Source organism: Pristiophorus japonicus, chromosome 24, assembly GCF_044704955.1.
Source record: "Pristiophorus japonicus isolate sPriJap1 chromosome 24, sPriJap1.hap1, whole genome shotgun sequence".
Taxonomy (NCBI): Eukaryota; Metazoa; Chordata; class Chondrichthyes; family Pristiophoridae; genus Pristiophorus; species Pristiophorus japonicus.
This window is the reverse complement of record NC_092000.1, coordinates 11901539-11928974: the sequence shown is the minus strand read 5'-3', so window position 1 is coordinate 11928974 and position 27436 is coordinate 11901539. Positions and strand designations below refer to the sequence as shown.

The window sequence follows — 27436 nt, the reverse complement described above, 5'->3', positions numbered from 1 at the left end:
AAGGTGGTGGTGAGCCGCCTTCTTGAACCGCTGCAGTCCTGTGTGGTGAAGGTGCTCCCACAGTGCTGTTAGGGAGGGAGTTCCAGGATTTTGACCCAGCGACGATGAAGGAATGGCCGATATATTTCCAAGTCAGGATGGTGTGTGTGATTTGGAGGGGAACGTGGAGGTGGTGGTGTTCCCATGCGCCTGCTGCCCTTGTCCTTCTAGATAGTAGAGGTCGCAGGTTGGGGAGGTGCAGGTGGATATCTCCTTCTTATGCTCGGGGTTAATTTATGTCTAACTGCGTGGCCGTAAAGCGCCTTGGGACATTTTCCTACGCTAAATGTGTTATATAAATACAAGTAGATTTAGTTAAGGCTTGGCAACCAAAGGACATGAAACATTGCATCAGATTGAAATATTGCTGGCACAACAAAAACTACTGGGCTTCAACAGAATGTCATTATATATGAAGCAATTTAAGGTATTGCAATGTGATAACTGCCAAATAAATTCAAGTACAATTATTTACTATATATATATGTCAGTGTGTGTTTACTCAGAGAATATTTATCACCCTTCAAGATTTCTGATATTCACAATAAGGAAGGTGTAATGTATTTGCTTCATGGGTTTCTTTGCTTAAGAATTCATAGCAACACATTGCCGTTAAGAACTAGTTGGTTTATTAGCAAAAGGTTTAACAATCACACCACACATTATCAGTTCATCCACCTGTCTCATCGTGGATCTCCCGAACTCAACTGGCCGGGGTTTTATTGAGTCTTGTGAACATCACTTGACTGGCTCAGCCACTCACAACTCAATGGCCCCACAAACCTGTCAGCATACCCCCTGTGAGGGGGTTGACTTATGAGGATAGGTTGAGTAAGTTGGTCCTGTACACAATGGAGTTCAGAAGAGTGAGAGGTGATCTTACTGAAATTTATAAGATAATGAGGGGGCTCGACAAGATGGATGCAGAGAGGATGTTTCCACTCATTGGGGAAATTAAAACTAGGGGACATTGTCTCAGAATAAGGGGCCGCCCATTTAAAACTGAGATGAGGAGAAATTTCTTCTCTCAGAGGGTTGTAATTCTGTGGAATTCTCTGTCCAAGAGAGCTGTGGAGGTTGGATCATTGAATATATTTAAGGCGGAGATAGACAGAATTTTGAGCGATAAGGGAGCAAAGGGTTATGGGGAGCGGGCGGGGACGTAGAGCTGAGCCCATGATCAGATCAGCAATGATCGTATTGAATGGTGGAGCAGGCTCGAGGGGCCAATTGGGCCCCTCCCCCTCCTATTTCTTTTGTTCTTATACATTACAGAAGGCAAAAAATCTTGGGGCTGCCTGCTGTGCAGAAAATCTGACAATTAGTTGAGCCAGATGCAAACTCCATCTGCCACTTTCTGCTGCCCAAGGGTGCAGAACCAGCGACCACGGAGGAAGCTAGCACCAAGGGCTGAAGAGGCAAGTCCGGCCCAGGTACGACGGGCCAAATGGCCTCCTTCTGTGCTGTATGTTTCTATGACTCTATGTCACGGTTAGGTAATGTCCTTGGGCCCAACCCATTGCCGCCGGCTGCCGCCAAGTCTTTTCGGCGCTCTCCCCTCGGTGACAGATTCCTCGAGGTCTCCCGCCGGCGGGAGGGGAGTACCGCCAGGAACCGCCCGCTGACGGCCAAGTCACGTAAGTGACCCCCTGCCCGCCAAGCTGCCACATTGGTGCGGGCAGGAGCCAGCGGCAGCAGGGGGAAGGACCGCTGTGTGGAGGCAGGTCTGACCCCGACGGTGAGTATGAAGATCTGCAACAAATGGTGAATGAACATCTTTAAAAAAAGATTCCAGCAATTCATCTATATGGGGTTCCCCTGAAGCTATTCCAGTGTTTTGTTTTAAGATTTTATTTTTAGGTCTTCCCCCTCCCCCCTCCCCCCCCACCCCGTTCGCCGCCCCCCCAATCCCCCTCCTCCCTGGGCCCGACTCAATCCTCGGCGGCACTTTGGCGAGGAATCACATTTGCCGCCGAGATTGGGAGCTCCCGCCCTCTGCCGCCCAGATTGACGGCATAAGCCGTTATTTTGCCGCTAGGGACGGTACGGCCCCGTTTTTCGGAGGAATCTTCCTGGCAAAGTACCGACCGGTCTCTCGGCGGCACTTGGGCGGGTCTTGGCTTTGACCGAGTTCAGGCCCCTTGAGTTCAAAATGCCTCCAGATTGTAGGCAAGATAGGAAGTCTGAGTTGGGGGCTCGGGGTGGGGGGTGGGCGTGGTCGATGAGATATATTTGTTAAACGCAGCGAGTTGTTGCGATCTGGAATGCGCTGCTTGAAAGGACGGTGGAATAAGATTCAATAGTGACCTTCAAAAGGGTATTGGACACACACTTGAACAGGAAAGATTTGCAGGGTTATGAGCAAACGACAGGTGAGTGGGACTAACTGGAGAGCTCGGAGGAAGAGCAGGCACGGGCATGATGGGCCCAATGGCCTCCTTCCATGCTGTCTGATACTATGAAGCGCCCAGGAAGGATGGGCTTGATTTCCACACAGTGAGGGTGCGGGAAGGGGGGGGGGATTAAGAGGGTCGACAGCAATGTTGAGAATCTGAATGGCTTTGTCTACCATTTGAGAACTGATTGACGAAATCCAGCCCCACCTGGCTCTGTCACAGAGCCACGTAACCCAGTTAAATGATCATTAAAGCTTCAAAAACGACTCGACAGCAAATTTATCCCCACAATAACTTACCGTGTAAATAGCAATCATGAATTCAAGTCATTCTGACCCAACCATGAAGCTGTTCCTTTACTTGTCTCAAAGTATTAATGGGCCTTCTGAAAGAAACACATTGGGAACGTATCAAGATTTGTTTTTAAGCAAGGATTTTACCAGCATTCGTTTTTATCAGATTGGCACGAGAGCAAGGATACAGCTAAGACTCTCCTTAAATGCCAACATCGTGACTCTTCAAATATGACTAGGTGTCTTGTTCAACCCTGAAATGAGTTTCCGGCCACAAAACTAAAACCGGCTAGTTCCACCTCCGTAACATCACCCACTTCCGCCCCATCTCAGCTCATCTGCTGCTGAAACCCTCATCCGTGCCTTTGTTGCCTCCAGACTTGACTATTCCAATGCACTGCTGGCTGGCCTCTTACGTTTATACTCTACGTAAACTCCAGGTGACCCAAAACTCGGCTGCCCATGTCCTTACTCGCACCAAGTCCCGCTCACCCATCACCCCTGTGCTCGCTGTCATACATTGGCTCCCGGTTAACATAGAAATATAGAAACATAGAAAATAGGTGCTGGAGTAGGCCATTTGGCCCTTCGAGCCTGCACCACCATTCAATATGATCATGGCTGATCATGCAACTTCAGTACCCCATTCCCGCTTTCTCTCCATACCCCCAGATCTCCTTAGCCATAAGGGCCACATCTAACTCCCTCTTGAATATAGCCAATGAACTGGACTCCACAACTTTCTGTGCTAGAGAATTCCACAGGTTCACCACTCTCTGGGTGAAGAAGTTTCTTCTCATCTCGGTCCTATATGGCTTACCCCTTATCCTGAGACTGTGACCCCTGGTTCTGGACTTCCCCAACATCGGGAATATTCTTCCTGCATCTAACCTGTCCAGTCCCGTCAGAATTTTATATGTTTCTATGAGATCCCCTCTCATTCTTCTAAATTCCAGTGAGTATAAGCCTAGTCGATCCAGTCTTATGTCAGCAACGCCTCGATTTCAAAATTCTCATCCTTGTTTACAAATCCCTCCATGGCCCTCGCCCCTCCCTATCACTGTAATCTCCTCCAGCCCCACAATCCCCCTCGAGATGTCTGTGCTCCTCAAATCCTGCCCTCTTGAGCATCCCTGATTATAATCACTCAACCATCGGTGGCCGTGCCTTCTGTTGCCTGGGCCCCAAGCTCTGGAACTCCCTCCCTAAACCTCTCCGCCTCTCTACCTCTCTTTCCTCCTTTAAGACGCTCCTTAAAACCTACCTCTTTGACCAAGCTTTTGGTCATCTGCCAATAATTTCTTCTCATGTGGCTTGTGTCAAACTTATTTTTTTGTCTTATAAACACTGTTGTGAAGCACCTTGGGACGTTTTACTACGTTAGAGGTGCAATATAAATACGCATTGTTGTTCTTCCTACTAATGAGACATCATCATGCTGTTAAAGTGTAACAGATCTCAGGGCACTAATTCGAAGAAGAGCAGTGTAGTTATTCCCAGTGTCCCGAACAGTATGTTAGCCTGCACAGGACAGTAATGGAAAAGCTGTATAGGGTACTGTAGTATATTTGCGTCTTGGTTTCTTTGCTTAAGAGTTCACAGCTACACATTTGCTGTAAAGAACTAGGTGGTTTATCAGCAAAGGTTTATCAATCAAACGGAATCTGACCAGTTCATCCACCAGGCTCACAACTGCCCATCTCATCGTGGGGAACCTGAACTCAATTAACCAGCGTTTTATTGGGTCTTGTGAACATCACGTGACTGGCTCAGCCACTCGCAGTGCAACAGCTCCACAACTATTTCGTAAAGCCTATAAATCAAATGCCCCCTTGTTAATGGGGGGGGGGGGGGGCGCTAATACCGACAAATAAACAAATGAAACTTTAGACACTAACAGATCAAATTAAAATTTGGTTGCCGGGGGTGATGATGCACTCCAGTCCCTCCGGCGCCCACCTCTCGCGGAAGGCCGCGAGTGTACCGGTGGACACCGCGTGCTCCATCTCCAGGCTCGGATGTAACCGCGGAAGAGAGGCAGGGCAGTCGGGTTGAACGATCCCCTCGACCGCCCGCTGCCTGGACCGGCTGATAACCCCCTTGGCCAGGCCCAGGAGCAGTCCTACGAGGAGGCCCTCGGACCTGCCCGCTCCCCTCCGCACAGGGTGCCCAAAGATCAGGAGCGTGGGACTGAAGTGCAATCAGAATTTGAGGAGCAGCCCCTTCAGATAATGGAAGAGGGGCTGCAACCTCACACACTCAACATAAATATGGAACACCGACTCCTCCAGACCGCAGAGATTGCAGGCGGCCAGGCAGTCCATGAACCGACTTAAAAACTGCGCTGTGCACCATTCTCCAGGCCAAGTCCCCAATAAATAAAGGGAGGACTCCCGCGTCGAGGGCCCTCCATTGGGGACCCCTGCCTCCTCCGGACGGCAAGATGGTGCGCCATGGCGTGTCCGGACGGCAGGTGAGGATGGCAATGTGGAGAGCATGCAAGAGCAGCCCGTACAGGAAACCCCTCCACGCAGAACTGAAAGTCACAGCAACAGCACCACAAGCCAACAAGTTTCTCATAGCTTAAGACACACTCCAAAAACCCCGAACTAGCTATGTTTTGAAAAAACAGCCCAGAAGAGATGGAATTGATTCGAATGGACAATGTTAGTTTCTTTGAGACCCTGCTGAAGGAACAAGTGAAGAAAGGTAATCCAAATAGAAAAAGGGAAGGCCATGCATTTATATAGCGCCTTTCACGACCTCATGACATCCCAACGCACTTTACAGCCCAATGAAGTGCTTCTGAAGTTTAGTCATTGTTGTCATGTAGGAAACGCGGCAGCCAATTTGCGCACAAAGATACAAAATTCTTACAGGGCTTGACAGGGTAGATGCAGGGAGGATGTTTCCCCCTGGCTGGGGAGTCTAGAACCAGGGGTCACAGTCTCAGGATAAGGGGTCGGCCGTTTAGGACTGAGACGAGGAGAAATTTCTTCTCTCGGAGGGTGGTGAATCTTTGGAATTCTCTGCCCCAGAGAGCTGTGGGGGCTCAGTCGTTGAGTATATTCAAGGCAGAGATCGATAGATTTTTGGATATTAAGGGAATCAAGGGATATGGGTTCAGTGCAGGAAAGTGGAGTTGAGGTAGAAGATCAGCCATGATCTCATTGAATGGCGGAGCAGGCTTGAGGGGCCAAATGGCCTACTCCTGCTCCTAATTCTTGTGTGCTTAGAAACATAGAAACATAGAAAATAGGTGCAGGAGTAGGCCATTCGGCCCTTTGAGCCTGCACCACCATTCAATATGATCATGGCTGCTCATGCAACTTCAGTACCCCATACCTGCTTTCTCTCTATACCCCTTGATCCCTTTAGCCGTAAGAGCCACATCTAACTCCCTTTTGAATGTATCTAACGAACTGGCCTCAACGTTCTTCCTGCATCTAACCTTATGTGATAATGACCTGATAATCTGAGTTAGTGACACTGGATGGCGGATAAGCATTGTCAAGGACACCGAGAGGGGAATGATGACTCGGTTGGATTGAGATAGACCTGAGCAGGAAAGGGTTACAAGGTAAAGGATGTGAAGGGGCTGGGGGTGTACAGCAGACAGCAATGGAAACTGGCGGAAAATCTATTCCAGTGACTCATCCAGAACGACTGCACCTAATGAGACACAATAAGGAGTCGAAAATTGCTCCCTCACAATCACCAGTGCTATCTTCCCTCCGGCAATGACTGCGGAGAGGGCCATGTCCAGGACCCTCACGCACGAAGGAGGATACTTGGATACTTAGCAGCTTGTGGTTAAAAATAGAACTTGTCTCCCAAGGCAATGGCTAGATTCCAGCCGTTACCCCTTTGGTTTACATGTGTTTTTATTTTTTGGTTAAGTATTTCAACAGCAGGAAATGCCTGAATGTTACGTGTTACATGCGAGACAGAAGTGGTTGTCCTTTCTTTCCTTTGCCCTGTGCTGAATCCAAAAATCCGTCCGCAAAATCCTCTTTCTGGGGAGGATTAGAGTGCAACTTTCAACAAAAGAAAGGACGGACTTGCGTTCGTATAGCGCCTTTTATATCCCCAGGACCCTCCCAAGCGCGCTTCACAGCCAGTTATTTTTTTTCCCCCCGAAGTGCAGCCTCTGTTGACTTCCAAACAGCATGGCGACCCATATGTGCACAGCAAGATCCCACAAACAGCAATAGTTGAGAGATGAACGTGGGCCAATAGAGCGGGAGAAGTCGCCTGCTCTTCTGCGACTAGTGTCTGTTACCGCACTTCTAAAGTAATCATCGGTTGTGACCTGCTTGTAGACACTCTGAGGGCAAGGGTTGAAGTCCCAGCCGAGAGTAAAGGGGGTGACTTTCCGTGAGAAAGCAAGACTTGCATTTCTATAGCGACTTTCACGACCACTGGATGTCCCAAAGCGCTTTACAGCCACTGAAATACTTTTTTTTTTGAAGTGTAGTCACTGTTGTAATGTGGGAAACGTGGTAGCTAATTTCCACACAGCAAGCTCCCACAAACAGCAATGTGATAATGGCTAGATAATCTGCTTTTGTGATGTTAGTTGAGCGATAAATATTGGCCCACGATACTGTCGAGAACTCCCCTGCTCTTCTTCGAAATAGTGCCATGGGATCTTTTACGTCCACCTGAGGGAACAGACGGGACCTCTGTTATGTCTGTAATGTACTTATGAATGACTCCACGGGGCAATGTGTTGTACTCAAACTGTAGTGACCATGGTCCTTTATTCGTAACTCCAGAGTGAGGCACAAGCACGGTGGGCAGCCTTTTATACTGGGCCCTGCACACCTACGCAGGTGACCCCCCAGGTCTCCCACCGCAGTGCCCTCTGGTGGACAGCCTCTGCCACAGGGGCAGGAAACTCTGGTCTCCACCAGTTACACCCTCTAGTGGTGCCAGCATAGTATATACACAGTGTAAACCACATTGATAGTATATCAGGTGACAAGTCTCCATCTTATGCAACTATACAGTGACTACACAGAGAGTATAACTATAGTCCGCATATATAATAACCTCGGTTTAACGTCTCATCCGAGCGGGCGTTCCCTCAGTACTAGCTCAGAGGCCACTGGCACGCTAAGCTGACAACACGATACCAGTGTGAAGGGGAGAAAGTCGGGTGGGGGAGAGGAACACTTCTATGAGCCTCTGACTATAACATAGCCACCAGATTTAACTCCAGGGACTCGAGCACAAAAATCCAGGCTGACACACCCAGTGCAGTGCTGAGGGAGCACCGCACTGTCGGAGGTGCCGTCTTTCGAATGGAATGTTAAATCAAGGCCCCGTCTGCTCTCTCAGATGGACATAAAAGATGCCATGGAACTATTTTGAAGAGCTGGGGAGTTTTCATCGGTGCCCTGGCCGATATTTACCCCTCAATCAGCATCAGCTACTCCATTGTATCAGAGTCAGGGCCACAAGGGGGAGTAGACAAATAAATGTCAGCCTTGCCAGCGATGCCCAAGAATGAATATTAAAAAAAAAAATCCTGTGTTCCGATTGGGCTGCATACTTAGCCGGTTGCGTGTTCTAGGCTTTGGATTGGCTCCCAGAGTAGACTGAAGTCACAGCCTCTTGATTCAGGAGGCACCTCACTGACAGTAATTTGACCAGGGCAGTGTAATGTATACACCTGTGAGTAGTTTCACGGTTTGTAGGGCTGCTGAGGTTTCCCTAGAGATGGAGCACGCGGTGTCCACTGGTACGCTCGCGGCCTTCCGCGAGACATGGGCGCCGGAGGGACTGGAGTGCATCATCGCCCCCGGCAACCAAATTTTAATTTGATTTGTTTTACATCCAAAGTTTAAATAGTTTAATCTGTTGGTCTTAGTGCTCCTTTAATCAGGGGGGGCACTTGATTATGGTTTCAACTTTAAAATAGTTGTAGAGCTGTTGAGTTGGGAGAGGCTTAGCCAGTCACGTGATGTTCACAAGACTCAATAAAACCCCAGCCAGTTGGGTTCGGGGGCTCCACGTTGAGGTATGCAGTTGTGAGCCTGGTGGATGAACTGGTAATGTGTCGTGTGATTGTTAAACCTTTGTTAATAAACCAAGAACTAGGGGTCACAGTCTCAGGATAAGGGGTCGGCCTTTTAAGACAGAGATGAGGAGGAATTTCTTCACTCAGAGGTTGTGAAACTTTAGAATTCTCTGCCCCAGAGGGCTATGGATGCTGAGTCCCTGAATATATTCAAGGCTGAGATAGATAGATTTTTGGACTCTAGGGGAAACAAGGAAAAGTGGAGTTGAGGTCGATGATCAACCATGATCTTATTGAATGGCGGAGCAGGCTCGAGGAGCCAAATGGCCGACTCCTGCTCCTATTTCTTACGTTCTTAAGTTCTTAAGTACCTCTGGCCTCAGCTGCTGATGAAATGTAAGGAGTTCTTTACAAGGTTGTGCTCTCTAGGAAACCTTCCAAAATCCATTTCATTTTGATAAATAATACTGGTCAGTGTTACGGACCCACCAAGAACAAACACGATCGGCCGTGGAAACCCTTACCCCTCCAAGACCCTCAGGATTTTCCGTTATTTCCAATGGGAGCCTGCAGCTGTCTGCCGCCACTTTGGGTGGGATGAACAAAAAGGGACGGCTCCGACACGGGGACGGAATTGGGAGGGTTGTCCCTCAACGGAGAAAGTAGGTCAAGAGTAGCGAGAGCTTTACTCTGCACCTGGCTACACGATCACTGCGCTGGGAGAACTTGGTGTCGTGCCTGCCTGCCAAAAGTATGATCAAAGTGTTCCATCCCTTTGTACTTTATGACGGGGCCCTGACAGGTTGGGTGGTCCTGTCTAGACAATCAGTCGGAGGCTGCCTGCTTTTAGTTAAACGTCAGCAGTACCCTGCACACACAATTGGACTCCCTAAGCTGGGCTCCTTGCCAACCTGTGCCTGCATCCTCTGGGCAGATACCCTCTGGGGAGAGTGTGGGCAGCTAATCTTGGGCAAACAGCACTTCTGTGGCTTACTAAGTGACTTGGATTCTAAGCATTGGACAGTGGACTAGCCAGAAAAAAAGAACGCTCCACGATAAACACGTAAAAATTATATGTTGCTGCAAAAGATAATAATTCGCAACTCAAGTACACCCAAGTGAACTGTTCGGGTTTAGCTAACACCAATGGCCTGACATGTGATGGGTATGCAACGTTGCAGTGGTTAAAGAGTTAAAAACATACTGGCTGATGCCATTGGTTGCCAGTATCAGTTGTGGCTCTAAGTAGAAGGTTGTGGGTTCGAGTCCCACTCCAGGAACTCGAGCATGAAAAATCTAGGCTGACGCTCCAGCGCAGTGCTGAGGGAGTGCTGCACTGTCAGAGGTGCTGTTTTTCGGATGAGACGTTAAACTGAGGCCCCGTCTGCCTTCTCAGGTGGACGTAAAAGATCCCAAAGCACTATTTTGAAGACGAGCAGGGGAGTTCTTCCTGGTGTCCCTGGCTGATATTTATCCCTCAGTCAATATAACAAAGACAGATGGTATGGTTGTTATCACATTGCTGTTTGTGGGAGCTTGCTGTGTGTAAAATTGTCTGGCGCGTTTCCTACATTACAACAGTGACTACACTCCAAAAATATTTCATTGTGAGATGTCCGCTGGTCGTGAAAGGTGCTATATAAATCCAAGTCTTGCATATCAGGAACTTGCATACTCCCGAGCCCCTCCTTGGATAGGCTGCCAATCATGAGTTCCCGTGGACAGTTTCAAGGGCAGCTAATGGAGGTTCCACCACGACCAGTTCAAATCCACAGCTTTCAGTTCGTAGCTAACTCGTAGCTTCAAGCCAGTAATAAAACATTTCCTTTCCCACCCTCTGCTCCTTCCCCAGCCTGTAATGTACGCACCTGTGAGGATGCTCACAGGTTTGTAGAGCCATTGACGTGCCAGGGTGTCCCTGGAGATGGAGCACGCGGTGTCCACCAGTACGCTCGCGGCCTTTTGTGTGAGGTGGACCCGGGAGGGACTGGAGTGCATCATTTCAACAGGGAACAGAATTTTAATTTCATTTGACACGGTTCCCTTCAATGTTCCCTTGTTAATTTGTGAGTTTTGGTGCCCTTACAAAATGGGGCATTTGATTTCAAGTTATATTTAAAATAGTTGTAGAGCTGTTGATATGGGAGTGGCTTAGCCAGTCACGTGATGTTCACAAGACTCAATAAAACCCCAGCCAGTTGGGTTCAGGGGATCCACGATGAGGCAGATGGTTGTGAGCCCGGCAGATGAACTGGTAATGTCATCATAGACAGTCCCTCGAAATCGAGGAAGACTTGCTTCCACTCTAAAAGTGAGTTCTCATGTGACTAAACAGTCCAATACGGGAATTATAGTCTCTGTCACAGGTGGGGCAGACAGTGGTTGAAGGCGAGGGAGGGTGGGACTGGTTTGCCGCACGCTCCTTCCGCTGCCTGCGCTTGGTTTCTGCACGCTCTCGGCGACGAGACTCGAGGTGCTCATCGCCCTCCCGGATGCTCTTCCCCCACTTGGGGTGGTCTTTGGCCAGGGACTCCCAGGTGTTGGTGGGATGTTGCACTTTATCAAGGAGGCTTTGAGGGTGCCCTTGAAATGTTTCCTCTGCCCAACTGGGGCTTGCCTGCCGTGAAGGAGTTCCGAGTAGAGCGTCTCGTGTCGGGCATGCAGACAACGTGGCCCGCCCAACGGAGCTGGTCGAGTGCTGGGGATGTTGGCCTGATGTTGCCCACTGGTAATGTGTAGTGTGATTGTAAAACCTTTTGCTAATAAACCAACGAGTTCTTAATAGCAAATGTGTTGCTATGAATTCTTAAGCAAAGAACCCAGAAAACAAATACTCTGTACCACCCAAAGCTACACAACATTGCAAGTTCTCCTTATACAGCAGAGTTCACCCAGATGGGGAGTACAAGTCACTTGCTTACAGGGCAGTGAATCACTGCATAGGAATAGAGCTCATGAAAGGCCAAATACTTTTCATGTGTCTCACACAGCACCCCGTCGGTGAGTCAGTCATAGAAATATCGCAATAGTGCCTCAGGCTGACACTCTATATTGTTGGCTGTGCCGTGGGTAAGGTTTAGAAGCTATCCCTTTCTGTCACGAGACAAATCGCTTCCGTGGGAAAGGTGGATCTCAATCTGTATACGCGGAGGTGGCAAAGCAGACCCCTGCGCAGAGAATGTGAGGTGGTCAAGACTCCTTCCCTTACGCGGGGGGACGTGGGATCGTCGATGCTGTGAGTTATTACGTTGTGCACCACTCTGTTGGAAATAACACAGAATATCCAGTGACGCATTTCGCCTCGTCATTAAGGATACCCTGATGGCTTCCTCAATGAATCATGTTTCAAGGTAAGACCACTCTCTCAAGTCTCAGTTTAAGCTCGAGGAACAACAGTTCATCTTTCAATCAGGCATTTGACAGCCTTCCGGACTCAACGTCGAATTCAACAATTTCAGACCCCCTCCTAATCCTACTTTTCCTCTTCTTTTCTGTGCTTTTCTCTCTTTCCCATGGCAACTGTTGATGATTCTGCCATCTCCATTCACACCCTATCTAGACTCACCTTTAGCTTCTTAACTTGTCCCATTACCATCTCCTTTTGCCTCGCACCATCATCCCTTTCAGACGGGCTAGAGTTTCCCCTAGGATCACTCATTAAACGCCCAGTTACCACCTGTTTTGGTCAAAAATGTAAATTACCGCCCGTTTCACCTTCCGATTATCACCGGCGGTAATTTTGGCCTACGATTACCGCCGGTGTTGCTGCAAATCGCCCAGAAATCGCCCAAAATTCCCCTCTGGCACTAATTTCCACCAAAAAGTTTTTTTTAAGGCCCGCTACCGCCCTTTATCACTCTGATCACATCTGCTCATTTTTAAAGTACTAACCTGACTTGCCCAGTGGGTTATGCAGGATTCAGTATTGGCAGCTGGGATACAAACTTCATTCAGAGCAGAAATTATTACTTTTCACCATCACAACAGGCTGGCTGATCATTCCAGCTGTGGCATCTTCTCCAAAGAGCCAGAGGGAAGAGAAGATTTTTTTATATATATATATAAACGCAGTGAAGTGGAACCCATACGTACAGGGACCTGACCAATGCTGGTGCTGTCACCCAGACTACCATGACATAGAGGGCCACCATTGTGCTCAGGCTCACTCCATTCAGATCATGAAGGTACAAGAGATTCCATAGATTCCATCGAGCAAGTGTTGCTGGCCTGCTATGATTTTAGATTTTAGATACGTGTAAAGCTCCCAAGGCAAGTACAGCACGGGTTAGATACAGAGTAAAGCTCCCTCTACACTGTCCCATCAAACACTCCCAAGGCACGTACAGCACGGGTTAGATACAGAGTAAAGCTCCCTCTACGCTGTCCTATCAAACATTCCCAGGGCAGGTACAGCACGGGGTCAGATACAGAGTAAAGCTCCCTCTACGCTGTCCTATCAAACACTCCCAAGGCAAGTACAGCGCTGGTTAGACACAGAGTAAAGCTCCCTCTGTACCATCCCATCAAACACTCCCAGGCAGGTACAGCACAGGTTAGATACAGAGTAAAGCTCCCCCTACACTGTCCCATCAAACACTCCCAGGGTAGGTACAGCATGGGGCTAGATACAGGGTAAAGCTCCCTCTACACTGTCCCAAACACTCCCAGGGCAGGTACAGCACGGGTTAGATACAGAGTAAAGCTCCCTCTACACCATCCCATCAAATTCTCCCAGGCAGGTACAGCACAGGTTAGATACAGAGTAAAGCTCCCTCTACACTGTCCCAAACACTCCCAGGGCAGGTACAGCACGGGTTAGATACAGAGTAAAGCTCCCTCTACACCATCCCATCAAATTCTCCCAGGCAGGTACAGCACAGGTTAGATACAGAGTAAAGCTCCCTCTACACTGTCCCATCAAACACTCCCAGGGCAGGTACAGCACGGTTTAGATACAGAGTAACGCTCCCTCTACACTGTCCCATCAAACACTCCCAGGGCAGGTACAGCACGGGTTAGATACAGAGTAAAGCTCCCTCTACACTGTCCCATCAAACACTCCCAGGGCAGGTACAGCACGGTTTAGATACAGAGTAACGCTCCCTCTACACTGTCCCATCAAACACTCCCAGGGCAGGTACAGCACGGGTTAGATACAGAGTAAAGCTCCCTCTACACTGTCCCATCAAACACTCCCAGGGCAGGTACAGCGCAGGTTAGATACAGAGTAAAGCTCCCTCTACACTGTCCCATCAAACACTCCCAGGGCAGGTACAGCACGGTTTAGATACAGAGTAACGCTCCCTCTACACTGTCCCATCAAACACTACCAGGGCAGGTACAGCACGGGTTAGATACAGAGTAAAGCTCCCCCTACACCGTCCCATCAAACTATTCATTGAGGAACCTGAATTATTTGCTGGAAATTTTCTCTACCCCTGCTCCCCCCCCCTCCTCTTTACTGACGCTGGCTGTAGCGGGGCCGGGGGGCGCGAGGGTCGGGGTGGGGGGGCGTTGTATCCACGCACTGGGGCCTCATCCAAGTAACCATTCTTCACGTGGCTTGACAGTGTGGTCGTGGGGCTATTCAACTGTAACAGGCAGCACAAGTGTAACATAGACACCTGTGAGCATGTTCACGGGTTTGTGGAGCTGCTGCATTGTGAGTGGCTTAGCCAGTCACGTGATGTTCACAAGACTCAATAAAACCCCAGCCAGTTGGGTCTAGGTCATCCATGATGAGATATGAGTTTACAAGGGACACCGGCAATCACACATTTAAAGTTGTCTTTCCTAAAAGTTGTCATATGGGACATATTTACCCCTTCCCAGAAGTGAGTGAGACGCAATGGTTTAGTTGAATAAAATTTTATATAAAACTTGTAATTTGTATTAAATTTTAACAATGTAATAAAATAACATAATTGTTCTGAATGAAAATTTGTACATAAAAAAACATTATGAACAACAAACAGCAACAACAGCATCCAACAACTTATGTGGAGAACAAACAGTTTTTACCGAGAATCATTACATGAAACTATCATAAGCAAAGTATAGAGAAAGTACATGACATACCAAAACTTGAGTCCCAAACTGTTTGCTTTCCAAGTGGCAGATTGTGATCAATCAATAAATCATGTCACAACTAACAACATTTCTTCCAGCATTACATTACATTCTACATTATATTGCCATACGATTGAATTACATGACTGCAGTACAGTACAGGGATTATGCAGACTTACCCTCTGGGAGCGATCATACGCTCCCGTCAGGGCTGCAGCGCGTTCCTCGAGGTCCGTCAGAGGAATAGTCTTCAACAGACCATCGCCCGTTTTGCGTAGCTCCGCCCTATTGGCAGCTAGTTTTTTTCTGCAAAGGGGACAAAAAATATGTGTGAACTAATTTGACAGCTGTTATGTCTATAGTGTACTTATGAATGACTCCACAGTGTGTTGTACTTGAACTGTAGTGACCTTGGTCCTTTATTCCAAACTCCAGAGTGCCCTGCAAGCATGGTGTGCAGCCTTTTATACAGGTACCCTGCCACCAGGACAGGAAACCCCCGGACTCCACCAGTTGCACCCTCTAGTGGTGCCAACATGTATGTACACAGTGTGAGCCTTATTGATAGTACATCAGGCAAACAAGTCTCCAACTCATACAATCTCACAGTGACTACATCCATAGAGTACATCCATAGTCAGCATATACAACAACAGCTATTAATACAGAACACACACATACATACATACATACACAATATATAGGTACACATCCCCAATTAACCGTTCCCCCAGTCTTTTCAACAACAAGGGCACGATTTAAGTTTTGTTAGCACGCAAATGTTGCGTGACGAACACATGAAAATACAGAGGACTAACACAATGAGATCGATGATGGGAAATAAAAACGACACCACGCTATAATAAAACGTGGCACTTCTCAAGAGTAAATCATCCATGCATGATAAAAGTTAGCACTTACTCTTGCGGACCCGACGACATCATTCCACCGTTTGCGGCGCTGGTTCGGGACCTCGCATCACGGGCGCGACGGAGGGCACCGCCTCAGCGATCTCTCGCCGTAACCGCTGATACACAAACGGTGATGGTCTCCCTCGCCCAGCCCGTGTTAACTGATTCCAACGGGCCTTCACTTTGCCCACCAATGACTCCTGGGCTTCCTCCGAGAAACGAGTGGCCCTCTTCCTCCCACCTAACACCCTCTCCAATTCTGTGGCTTGATTCGCTATTTTGTTGATATTCATTTATATATTGTTGAATTTAATTAATTAATTAATTAATTATTATTATTTAAGATTTTAAGATCTATTATTATTATAATTATTATTAAATATATTATTAATTATGTTATTTTATCTTATGATATAATTGTAAATATACTGAATATAATCAATGTACTCCTCAAAACATCTCACTGCTCCTCTCTCACTGCTCCTCAACCAACCTCCGCGGCTTCAAGATGTCCAGTGCTGCGCTACTCTTCTCTGCGCATGCGCAGGGTCACCCTTGACCCCGAAATCTCGGGAGAATGACTGCGCATGCGCAGAGAAGATTTCCCGGCCGTTTTTCTGCAGTGGCTCTGCTTCCCTGACTAAAGGTAAAGAGATCGGCGAGCTTTCTCCCATTCTCGTCGCCCGCTCCAGTCCGCCATCGCTCGGCTTCGCCAACCGCTGTCATCAAGGACCCGAAAACCACAGGAGCGCGCACCAGCGGTATTCCGGCGGTTAAAAAGACCGCAACCAGCCGGAGTACCGCCAAGGATCCGGCGTCAGCGATCGGAGGGGAAATTCTTGCCCTACACCTCTCCTGCCTTCCGTCCTATCACAGACCTTCCCTGTTGTTCTTTCCTCCCCTATCCCGGCCCTCTTTCCCCTGTCCCTACACTTGCTTAAAATTCTGTTAATCTCTAACTTTTTCCGGTTCTGACGAAGGGTCACCGACCTGAAACGTTAACTCTGTTTCTCTCTCCACAGATGCTGCCCGACCCGCTGAGTATTTCTCGCATTTTTTGTTTTCTATCAAGTTTTTCTCTAGGTTTGCTCCTCTTATTATGCGTGTGTTATTTTCCACTATTAGTTAGCGCTAATCTTGCACTGATTAATTTAGCGGCGAGCCGCACAGTGAGGGTTTTGTCACGTGCGAACCAGACACAGCTTATTGGTTTCCAGTGTCCACCGTGGCACCTGCACCCAGCGGAACAAAGCTGATCAGTGGAATAAAATACTGAGTTTTGAAAACTTCCAGCTCCTGCATCCACCCAATGACTCAATCGTCAAATGAAGGACTGGCTTTAACTAGCGCCTTACACGTCCTCAGGACCTCCCAAAGCGTTTTGCAGCCAATTCATTATTCCGAGATGTGTCCTCCTTGATTTCGAGGGACTGCCTATGATGATGATTCTGAGATGTAGTCAGTGTTGTCAAGTGGGCAATCTTAGCAGTGGATTTGCACTCAGCAAGACAGGAAGACTTCATAGAATCATAGAATAGAATCACAGAATGATTGCAGCACAGTAGGAGGCCATTCGGCCTGTCGAGCCCGTACCAGCTCTCTGCTAGTCCCATTCCCCCAACTTGCATTTATATAACGCCTTTCACGACCACGTCCCAAAGCGCTTTACAGCCAATGAAGTACTTTTTTTGGAGTGTAGTCACTGCTGTAATGTGGGAAACGCAGCAGCCAATTTGGGTACAGCAAGATGCCAAAAACAGCAATGTGACAATGACCAGATAATCTGTTTTTGCGATGTTGATCAAGGGATAAATATTGGCTCCAGGACACCGAGGATAACTCCCCTTGCTCTTCTTTGAAATAGTGGCCATGGGATCTTTTACGGCATTACCATCACCGAATCCCATTGTCAACATCCTGGGGGGTCACCATTGACCAGAAACTTAACTGAACCAGCCACATAAATATTGTGGCTACAGGAGTAGATCAGAGGCTGGGCATGCTGTGGTGAGTGACCCACCTCCTGACTTGAGCTACCTGAGAGAGCAGACGGGGCCTCGGTTTAACGTCTCATCCGAAAGACGGCACCTCCGACAGTGCAGCACTCCCTCAGTACTGCCCCTCCGACAGTGTAGCACTCCCTCAGTACTGCACTGGGAGTGTCGGCCTAGATTTTCTTTTTGTGCTCAAGTCCCTGGGGCTGGGGGATAAATATTGGCCAGGACACAACTTTATACATTCCTGGACGTCTTCTAATTGGGGGAAAAAAAAGCATTTTCAAACATTCCAACACTGTAATAAAGCATCAGCTGAAAATTGGGGTCGCCTCTTACACTGTGGAGACAAACCTATGCGCCCTTTTGCACCAGCTGTAAAAGTTCCGTACGTAATCGTTAGGTGGCCGGGGGAGGGCGAGTGTCCCACCTCTCCACGGCAGCAACTTCGGGTTTCAATGTCAGTGTGGATGATCGTTCGAGTCGCGACTTGACAGATCGCAAGTTTAGTGCGGAATTTGCGATGGGTATACGCAAAGCACGTCCTCATACCCATCGCAAATCCACCGCCAACTTAAACAGGTCCCTTTCCTTATAACTGGGTGACATCATACTCCAGCCTTACCATGGTTTGTTTAGAAATGGGAAACTTCTCTGTCTGTTTCTTCTCAATACTCTCACCTCATTTCCTAAGGGCAGGTGGCCCATGTTAGGGTACGTTTCCATGGGCGAGGAACCCTGGCTGACTTGTGACTAGCCTTGCAGTATAAATAGTATGCGTAATGGCTAAGTCTGAAATATCCATTTATATAGGGAAAATTACCTTCACAACTCGCTCAGAACTCTGTTACACGTGAGCAATGGGCTCACCCTTACCATTGACACACAACTTGAGGTGTGTCATACACTCCCTTTCCCGCTATTAATAGGCGCGTACTGTATAACCCCACTGTACGGCATTCCACCTAAAAAGCTTCCGGGAGGGAAAAAAAACACCTTTAAGAATTAAGGTATTCATTAATAAACCTAATGGTGAATTCAGGAGCAACTCCTTTACTCAGAGAGTGGTTAGAATGTGGAACTCGCTGCCACATGCAGTAGTTGAGGTGAATAAGGGAGTCAAGGGTTGTGGGGAGCAGGCGGGGAAGTGGAGTTGAGGCCAAGATCAGATCAGCCGTGTTCTTACTGAATGGCGGAGCAGGCTCGAGGGGTCGAATGGCCGACTCCTGCTCCTATTTCCTATGTTCTTATGAAGAGCATAAGATGCATTTATGGGGAAGCTAGATAAACAAATGAGGGAGAAAGGAATAGAGGGATATGCTGAATGGGTGAAAGGAGGCTCGAGTAGAGCATAAACACCGATGTGGATCAGTTGGGCCGAATAGCCTGTTTCTGTGCTGGATGTCATTCTATATTATTACACCCCTAATTTTCTGACTTAGCCATCCTATCCTATTTCTGCTTTATCTTGGCCAGCTGCAATTGAGGATTTGGGAAGTTATTTGGTGCATAGAAAACATAGAAACATGGAAAATAGGTGCAGGAGTAGGCCATTCGGCCCTTCTAGCCTGCACCACCATTCAATATGATCATGGCTAATCATTCAACCTCAGTACCCCATTCCTGCTTTCTCGCCATACCCCTTGATCCCTTTAGTAAGGGCCATATCTAACTCCCTCTTGAATATATCTAACGAACTGGCAAAAACGACTTTCTGCAGCAGAGAATTCCACAGGTTCACAATTCTCTGAGTGAAGAAGTTTCTCCTCATCTCGGTCCTAAATGGCTTACCCCTTATCCTTAGACTGTGACCCCTGGTTCTGGACTTCCCCAGTTTACTAACCCGCGGTCACAATCTTCAGTATTTCCGCTGTCGATATTCGTTCGGTTTCTGTTTCGCCAGTCACTCCTGTAGGTGAACCTTACATTCCCCCCCTCCCAAGATCCACAACATTCCAAACTCTTTTGTGATTGTCCACTGCGATCCTTCCTTTTAAAGAGCTAATTAATATCTCAATCACGATAGCAACCTGCCGCGAAGCTGCTAGCTTATGATCGAGGAGAACAAAGTAGGCGAGGCCTTGGTTCAACAGCGCATCTTACGTTGCAGCACTCTCTCATTCCCTCCCCAGAGTGTCGGACCAGAACATGTGCTGGAGAACAGATCATGTGATCAGTATCGCATTGCTGTTTGTGGGAGCTTGCTGTGCAGGAAATTCAGCTGCCTGGGCCCTAAGCTCTGGAATTCCCTCCCTAAACCTCACTGTCTCCCTACCTCTCTTTCCTCCTGCAAGACGCTCCTTAAAACCTGCCTCCTTGACCAAGCTTCAGCTGCCTTAATATCTCCTATGTGGCTCGGTGTCAAATTTTGTTGTATAAATACAAGTTGGTTAGTTCTTGACTAGTTCTGTACATACACTTCTGCACAATATGGTTGAATGCCCCCTTCTATATGGTATGAGTCTATATATACCATCATCATCATCATCATCACCATAGGCGGTCCCTTGTATCAAGGATGACTTGCCAAAAAGGGATGAGTTCACAGATATTTCAATGAAAATCCTAATATTCCAGGTCCCGAACTACATCTTGAAGGGTGGAAGATGCCTGTGCGTGGATTTTTTTAACGTGGGGTGGCCGTTGCACACCAGCCACCACACGGGCTTGACAGAGCTAGGTCTTGGTCCAGTGGCAAGGATTAACCAGGACGACTGGAGACCAGCTCTGCTGCACGGACCTAGTGCGCACACATATCGCAGTGTGGGCTGGACCCGTGCTGCCCCTGGGCCCTCGCCGCTTCTGGGCCCCAGATTCACACCTCTCCTGGGCCCCGGTCACTTCCCTCGACAGACTCTTGCCGTTCCTTCGCCCCTCCTGCTGTGCCTGCCCGCGCAGCAATCAGCGACCTGGCTTCGTAGCCGTCATCCTCCTGCAGCAGCACGCGCTGCTCCCTGCAGTGGTATGTCGCCGTACGCTGCTCCCTCTAATTCTACGGCAGAGAACAATATCATACAAGCACTTAATGGGTCGAAAATCCCGGCCTCTCCAGGTGCGTACGGAGTGCGCACGAACACGGCGAGGCCTCGCAAAAGCCGGTTTTCAGGGCGCAATGCGCATGTGCAAAAAACTGGCTTTTCCGATCTGTCAAGATTTCCCAATCCAGATCCTGCACACCCGCAGGAGAAGGACATCCGCGCGGGAGAGATTGGGCTCTTTGTCCAACTCATGCCAGCGAATGTCATTCAAACTGTACGCCTGGTAAAAGCAGGCGCATAGCTTACTTTTATCAGAGTAACACTTTTAAAGCATAGAAAAATTTAATTTAAACGCTCATTTTTATATTTAAAACTCTGTCCATTAACGGAAGTTTGTTTTTAACACATAAAATTCAAAAAAATATATATTTTTTCTAAAACATTTAATTTCATTTAATTTCAATTAGTTTTAAATATTAAAGGTGTTTTATTGATTATTATGCTGTGTTTCGGTGTTTTAGCGGGTAGCAGGCCAGGTGGATAAGGTGGTTAAGAAGGCATATGGAATACTTGTCTTTATTAGTCGAGGCATGGAATACAAGAGCAGGGAGGTTATGCTTGAACTGTATAAAACACTGATTAGGCCACAGCTGGAGTACTGCGCGCAATTCTGGTCACTGCTTTACAGGAAATATGTGATTGCACTGAAAGGGAACAGAGGAGATTTACAAGAATGTTGCCTGGACTGGGGAATTTTGGCTATGAGGAAAGATTGGAGATGCTGGGTCTGTTTTCTTTGGAACAGAGGAGGCTGAGGGGAGACCTGATTGAGGTGTATAAAATTATGAGAGGCCTGGATAGAGTGGATAGGAAGGACCTGTTTCCCTTGGCAGAGGGGTCAACAACCAGAGGGCATAGATTTAAAGTAATTGGGGGAGAGGTTTAGAGGAGATATGAGGGGAAATGTCTTCACCCAGAGGCTGGTGGGGGTCTGGAACACACGACCTGAAAGGGTGGTAGAGGCAGAAACCCTCACCGCATTTAAAAAATACTTGGATGTGCATTTACAGTGCCGTAACCTACAAGGTTACAGACCAAGAGCTGGAAAGTGGGATTAGGCTGGCTAGCTCTTGGTCGACCGGCGCGGACACGATGGGTCGAAATGGCCTCCTTCCATGCTGTAAATTTCTATGATTCTATGATAGTAATGGGAGCTGGTACAAACGGAGTTCCCATTTTTATCAATGAGAATTAAGTGGAGGAAGTGCATCCGGGAGGGCGCTGAGCACCTCGACTCTCGTCACCGAGAGCATGCAGAAATCAAGCGCAGGCAGCGGAAAGAGCGCGTGGCAAACCTGTCCCACCCACCCCTTCCCTCAACGACTATCTGTCCCACCTGTGGCAGGGACTGTGGTTCTCATATTGGACTGTTCAGCCACCTAAGGACTCATGTTTAGAGTGGAAGCAAGTCTTCCTCGATTCCGAGGGACTGCCTATGATGATGACAATGAGAATACTGCATACTGATTGGTGGTCCAGGCCCAGGTGACTCCAGCTTGTATTTACAGACCTGGAAGTCATCTCCCCGTGTGCTGCACAGTGAATCTAAGCCTCCGACCAGGATCCTCCGTTCCTCCGGGACCACCAGGTACTTCCATAGATTTTTTGGGGGTCGGAGGCGTTCGTACGAAGGAAACCTCCGACCGCAATTTTCCCCCAATATATTTGCCTGAAACACCCCTCTGCTGTATTAGTGGAGGATTTTACCCATTGATTTAAAAGAGCAGAGATAGGAAATCATCATCATCATCATAGGCAGTCCCTCAGAATCGAGGAAGACTTGCTTCCACTCCTGAGGTAGCTGAATAGTCCAATACGAGAACCACAGTCCCTGTCACAGGTGGGACAGATAGTCGCTGAGGGTACGGGTGGGTGGGACTGGTTTGCCGCATGTTCTTTCCGCTGTCTACGTTTGTTTTCCGCATGCTCTCGACGTTGAGACTCGAGGTGCTCAGCGCCCTCCCAGATGCACTTTCTCCACTTAGGGCGGTCTTGGGCCAGGGACTTCCAGGTGTCGGTGGGGATGTCGCACTTTATCAGGGAGGCTGTCCTTGTAATGTTTCCGCTGCCCACCTTTGGCTCGTTTTCCGTGAAGGAGCTCCGCGTAGAGCAATTGCTTTGGGAGCCTCGTGTCTGGCATGCGAACTATGTGGCCTGCCCAGCGAAGCTGATCGAGTGTGGTCAGTGCTTCAATGCTGGGGATGTTAGCCTGGACAAGGACACTGATGTTGGTGCGCCTGTCCTCCCAGGGGATTTGTAGGATCTTGTAGAGACATCGTTGGTGATATATCTCCAGCGACTTGAGGTGTCTTCTGTACATCGTCCATGCCTCTGAGCCATACAGGAGGGCGGGTATTACTACAGCCCTGTAGACCATGAGCTTGGTGGTAGATTTGAGGGCCTGGTCTTCGAACACTCTTTTCCTCAGGCGGGCGAAGGCTGCACTGGCGCATTGGAGGCGGTGTTGAATCTCCGCATCAATGTCTGCTTTTATTGATAAGAGGCTCCCGAGATGGGAAATGATCCTCGGTGTCCAGGGCCGCACCGTAGATCTCGATGACTGGGGAGCAGTGCTGTGCGGCGAGGACAGGCTGGTGGAGGACCTTTGTCTTACGGATGTTTGACACCTAGCCACATAAGAATATATTAGGACAGGTGACCAAAAGCTTGGTCAAAGAGGTAGGTTTTACGGAGTGCCTTAAAGGAGGAAAGAGAGGCGGAGAGGTTTAGGCTTGGAGTTCCAGAGCTTGGGGCCCAGGCAACAGAAGGCACGGCCGCCAATAGAGGAGCGGAAAAAAATCAGGATGCAAAATCAGGCCAGAATTGGAGGAGCGCAGATATCTTGGGGGGGGTTGTGGGGCTGGAGAAGATTACAGAGATAGGGAGGGGCGGCGAGGGACGAGGCCATAGAGGGATTTGTAAAAAAAGGTTGAGAATTTTAAAATCCCTCTGCTCTGCTACAATAAGATGATTCAATTTCAACCTCAGTAGAACACCCCCACTACAGCAACATGATAGTTATCCACTTTTCTGTACTGCCTTCTTTCATGTCGTCTCTGAGTCAGCTTCACACAGCAGGCAGCTGGGTTGAAATTCCCTAAGACTTTCGGTTCACGTCTCACTCCAGGGACTTGAGCACATAAATCCAGGCTGACGCTCCCAGTGCAGTGCTGAGGGAGCGCCGCTCTGTCGGAGGTGCCGTCTTTCGGATGAGACGTTAAACTGAGGCGCCGGTCTGCCCTCTCAGGTGGATGTAAAAGACCCTATGGCATTATTTCGAAGACGAGCAGGGGAATTATCCCCGGTGTCCTGGCCAATAGTTATCCCTCAACCGACATCACTAAAAAAACAGATTATCTGGTCATTATCACATTGGTGTTTTTGGGAGCTTGCTGTGCACAGGTTGGCTGCCACATTTCCTACATCACAGTGACGACACTCCAAAAAGTACTGCATTGGCTATAAAGCGCTTTGGGACGTCCAGTGGTCCTGAAAGGTGCTATATAAATGCAAGTTTTTTTCTTTATTAATAAAACAGATTATCTGGTCATTATCTCATTACTGCTTCATAGACATTTACAGCACAGAAGGAGGCCATTCGGCCCATCGTGTCGTGTTTGGATCAACTGGGCTTGTATTCACTGGAGTTCAGAAGAATGAAAGGGGACCTCATCAAAACGTTAAAAATTCTGATGGGTTCAGACAGGTTAGATGCAGGAAGAATGTTCCCAATGTTGGGGAAGTCCAGAACCAGGGGTCACAGTCTAAGAATAAGGGGTAAGCCATTTAGGACTGAGATGAGGAGAAACTTCTTCACCCAGAGAGTGGTGAACCTGTGGAATTCTCTACTACAGAAAGTTGTTGAGGCTAATTCACTAAATATATTCAAGAAGGAGTTTGATGAAGTCCTTACTACTAGGGGGATCAATGGGTATGGCGAGAAAGCAGGAATGGGGTACTGAAGTTGCATGTTCAGCCATGAACTCATTGAATGGCAGTGCAGGCTAGAAGGGCCGAATGGCCTACTCCTGCACCTATTTTCTATGTTTAATTTAGCTGCCGTGTTTCCTGCATCAAAAAGCACTAAATTGTTGTAAAGCATTTTGAGACGTCGTGAAGTCGTGACAGGGGTTATACAAATGCAAGTTCTTTGACGGATGCAGGAACAGCAGTATAACTGGGATCTGACACCCCCGCAAAGCAATTTGCGGGTACCAGAACCGGCTCCTTTTGCCCTAATACTCGTATAGACCTACACAGCTTCTTAATGCTGAAATATGGAGCAAGATCCCGAGGAAGAATTTGAGCAAATTGGCAAAAGATTTATAGCGTGGTTCGCGTCATCGTCCTTGGCATTTCAAGCCCACTGAAAGTCAGGATCCAGCAACACAGGCCAATAATGCAACTCCCCCAGATATCCCGTAGACAGTGCTGACATTTTTTTTGTACTCGACATAAACTAAGACACTCCAGCCCCAGCTGTAGACTTTAAGTTATGAAAAACACGCCAGGAATGTAACATTTCAATAATGTGTAGGACAGTGTAAACAGGGGGGTGGAGGAGAAAATAAATTAAACTGTTTTGTACTCACAGTTTTAGGTGGTAAACAACCTCTAGAGCGAAATAAAATCTGGAATCAAGAAAAGGTTAGAGAGGAACATCAAAATATTTTGATTATGGAAATCGTGTTCAGAATTACCTGCCACTTTATCCAACTGGACGATTCTCAGTTCTAACTTTTCACAAACCTCAAAACTATTAAAAAAGTTTATTATTTAGCACAATAAAGTTGCAGGAGGGAGACATTGAGTGACTGATAGGATGGTTTGATTCTTTTTTTCTCCCCCCACCCTCCATTAATGGGAGTTAAGATTATTTCACGTTCCTCACTGGTAATAAAAGGACTCGGTGGATAGAGCTTTCTGGGGAAGGTGGGAGCGGGCGAGAGTTCTGCCAAGGAAACAAACACAGTCAGACTTTGGGGGAACTCCGAGATGTCGTTCGTTCGAATAAATCCCCACACTTGTTATTGGTATTGGGCGACTAAATGGTTCGTTCGCATCCGTTCCGCCTCTATCTCTCGGATAAATCGCGAATTATTATAATAATAATCCCAGACGTGTTCCCGAGGTTGTTTTTTAACAACTGCCAGCTCCAGAGTGAAGTCATGTTTCTCTGAATATTCTAGGTGTGATCGTTTTCAATAAATGATTTCTTTTCGTTTTTTGGCTGAATTTGCTCGTCAATATTTTGTACCAGTCTTATCCAATTTAAAATAAAAGCAGAAAATGGTAGAAGTACTGAGTATATCCAGCATTTTCCAACTTAAATATATCAACTTTAAATAAATGTATGAATTATATATTATCTATTGCATTCCAGAACTTTCAACTTTAAATAAATGTGCCACTTATATATTATGTATTGCATTGAATACTGCTGACTATTTCCAGCATTTTCAATTTTAAATAAATGTAAAATTTATATATATTATCTATTGTATTCCAGCATTTTCAATTTTCAACTTTAAATAAATGTATCATTTATATATTATGCATTGCACTCAATACTGCTGACCATTTCCAGCATTTCTTTAAATTTCAGATTGCTAGTGCCATTAGTAAGTTGCTTTTGTATTAGTAAAATTTAAAGCCGACTTTTTCCGCCTGTTTCAAAGCAATCCGGTTCAGCAAACGTTAATAGCATTGGCCGATATATATATTTTTTTTACAGATTAGAACAGCAAGCTCAAATGCCGACCAAAATAAACTTCATATGCACCCAGATAAATATAAGTTTTTTGTGATCATTTTAAATATTTTTATTATTGGGCTTAAAATATTACATTCGATCACCCAACAGTTATAGACTCAAGAAAATAATAGCACAGAAAGAGGCCAAGCGTTTCTTAATCCCATTCTCTATATGTTTGTTTAAATTCTAATCCACTTGCCTCAATAGCCACTTGTGCAAAGCATTCAATGCTGCAATAGCGCTGTGTGCGATATAAAGGTCTTTGTGATCTGCTTCTGTTGCTACACCCCGCCGTTTGTTTCCAATTCAACTTTTCACTGCTTGCCCGTTTCAACATGCTTTCTACTTTAAACAAAACTTTGATTCGATCTCCCCTTGCTCTGGTGAAAAGGTCACAAGTTTATTTTGTCCTTCTCATTTATAACCTCTAATTTCTGGTATCCCGAGTATAGACCCACTTTAATAATAAAAGTCCAGTGCAATCATGTGACTATTTCGGAAAAAGAATTCATGTTATTCAATGTGTTAGGAACTATTACACGGTATTATCATACACTGTACATTGCAACATGCACTTTATGTCAAATGCCCACTTGCACAGTACATTATCGTTATTTACATGACATTATATATTAAACTTTGTTTAAATATTGTACTGTATGTTATACAGAGTACATATGTTCTGTATTAATTTAGCATATATTGCTACACAGTAGCCACATTATATTTTATCCATATTTATAATGTATTTTATTTTAAAAATTCGATTAAAATCAAATTATAAATTGTGCACAAATTAGATTTTTAAATGAGTCAACTTTAAATGAATGTATTTATATATTATTTATTGCATTGCATATATTATGCAAAATATGTTGTATTGTAAATATTGTTGCATTACGTTAAACCAGATATA

General features: G+C 47.0%; 1 long non-coding RNA gene across 1 annotated transcript; it reads right to left on the bottom strand.

Annotated features, from left to right (window-relative positions):
- Window positions 1–651: 651 nt before the first annotated feature.
- On the bottom strand, window positions 652–25713 carry LOC139237809 (uncharacterized). Its single transcript, XR_011588520.1, has 4 exons — window positions 25466–25713; window positions 14832–15128; window positions 2735–2820; window positions 652–1791 (listed from the first exon to the last, which is right to left on the bottom strand). It is a non-coding gene; the product is annotated as an uncharacterized lncRNA (long non-coding RNA).
- Between the last annotated feature and the right edge of the window lie 1723 nt (window positions 25714–27436).